Here is a 2,344-nt window from a genome sequence, read left to right on the forward strand (position 1 = left end):
TGTACTATTAGTGTACTATTACAGTACTATTACTGTACTATTACAGTATTATACTGTACTATTACTGTACTATTACAGTATTATACTGTACTATTACTATTACTGTACTAGTACTATACTATTACAGTATTGTACTATTACTGTACTATTACTGTACTATTACTATACTATTACTATACTATTACTATACTATTACTATACTATTACTATACTATTACTGTACTATTACTGTATTGTACTATTACTGTACTATTACAGTATTATACTATTACTGTAGTATTACTATAGTATTACTGTAGTATTAGTGCACAAAGTTTTCTCCGTGCACTCAGTTCTGCCCTGAAACTGGTGGAATTCCTAATTAGTCCACTACTTTTGACAAGAGGACTCATATAGGCATTTGGGACACAGACCTCTGTCTTTCTCGTGGCTCATATATTGTGTTGGTGGAAGACTGTCGGTCCACAGCGATAGAGCTCTGCTATGCGGCGATGTAGTCTTCTCTGTAAAATGGAATGTTCCACTTTTGTTTGTTTACTTGTTTACTATACTGTTGTTTTGTTGTTGTTAAATTTTTTTGTAAAAATATGATCTTGATCTTTTGAAGTTCATGTAAACATGTCAAATCTGTGATACGCTATGATATTCCTGCGGGGTTTTTTAACATAAAAATGGAATTACTGGAATCTAGAATAGTCATTATATCCATGGTTTATAATATATGACAAGATCTGTGCCTCAACTTTTTTGATGATTTTTGATGTTATGATACACAAACACACACACACACACACACACGCTTTTGATGTTATGATAGACACACACACAGGTCTTTGATGTTATGACAGACACACACATGCTTTTGATGTTATGACAGACACACACACAGGTTTTTGATGTTATGACAGACACACACACAGGTTTTTGATGTTATGACAGACACACACACAGGTTTTTGATGTTATGACAGACACACACACAGGTTTTTGATGTTATGACAGACACACACAGGTTTTGATGTTATGACAGACACACACACACAGGTTTTTGATGTTATGACAGACACACACACACAGGTTTTTGATGTTATGACAGACACACACACAGGTTTTTGATGTTATGACATAAAATCAGTGTAATAAATGAAGGAAAGTAGTGAAAACACTGAGAAATAAAATGGAGGATTGAAGAGGGAACATGGAGGGTGACTTATTTTTGTTCTCATGACAGGAAAGTTAACACACACAAACCTACCATACTCTTCTCTCTCCATTACTCTATCTAACCCTCCTCTCTACCTCTCTCTCTCTCTCAGGGTGAATCTCAATTGCATCATCGTCGCGTCCTCTCATCTCCAAAACCTATTGGATGAGAAAGTCAGAGGTCCCTCCCCTCTGACCGTCTCCTGAGAATCTCTCTATCCATCACTCCCTCTCTTTCCCTCACTCTCTCTCTTTCACCAGACCCCTGTGAGTTTGGCAGTACTATTGGGGTCAGTAAGGTCCTCTTGGTAAGAGTGTGTGATCTGATCAGATCAACGTCAACAGTGAAGAGGTGAATCTGGGATGCTGGCCTTCTAGGCAGAGATCCTCTGTCCAGTGTCTGTGTTCTTTTGTCCATCTTAATCTATTATTTTTATTGGCCAGTCTGAGATATGGCTTTTTCTTTGCAACTCTGCCTAGAAGGCCAGCATCCCGGAGTCGCCTCTTCACTGCTGACGTTGAGACCGGTGTTTTGCGGGTACTATTTAATGAAGCTGACAGTTGAGGAATTGTGAGGCGTCTGTTTCTCAAACTAGACACTAATGTACTTGTCCTCTTGCTCAGTTGTGCACCGGGGCCTTCCACTCCTCTTTCTATTCTGGTTAGGGCCAGTTTGCACTGTTCTGTGAAGGGAGTAGTACACAGCGTTGTACGAGATCTTCAGTTTCTTTGCAATTTCTCGTATGGAATAGCCTTCATTTCCCAGAACAAGAATAGACTGACGAGTTTCAGAAGAAAGTTCTTTGTTTCTGGCCATTTTGAGCCTGTAATCGAACCCACAAATGCTGATGCTCCAGATACTCAACTAGTCTAAAGAAGGCCAGTTTAATTGCTTCTTTAATCAGAACAACAGTTTTCAGCTGTGTTAACATAATTGCAAAAGGGTTTTCTAATGATCAATTAGCCTTTTAAAATGATCAACTTGGATTAGCTAACACAACGTGTCAATGGAACACAGGAGTGATGGTTGCTGATAATGGGCCTCTGTACGCCTATGTAGATATTCCATTAAAAATCGACCGTTTCCAGCTACAACAGTAATTTACAACATTTACACTGTACTAAACAACAAATGTTCCCAC

At 38.5% G+C, this 2,344-nt stretch overlaps 1 protein-coding gene across 1 annotated transcript in view; it reads left to right on the forward strand.

Annotated features, from left to right (window-relative positions):
- Positions 1 to 1,196, forward strand: part of prox3 (prospero homeobox 3) — a 6,790-nt gene extending 5,594 nt beyond the window's left edge. The window contains exon 6 of the mRNA XM_031793067.1: positions 1 to 1,196. This exon is cut by the window's left edge and continues 1,450 nt beyond it. The gene's annotated coding sequence lies outside the window, so the exon portion shown is untranslated.
- The last annotated feature ends 1,148 nt before the right edge of the window (positions 1,197 to 2,344 follow it).

Source organism: Oncorhynchus kisutch, linkage group LG16 (genome assembly GCF_002021735.2).
Source record: "Oncorhynchus kisutch isolate 150728-3 linkage group LG16, Okis_V2, whole genome shotgun sequence".
In the NCBI taxonomy this organism is placed as follows: domain Eukaryota; kingdom Metazoa; phylum Chordata; class Actinopteri; order Salmoniformes; family Salmonidae; genus Oncorhynchus; species Oncorhynchus kisutch.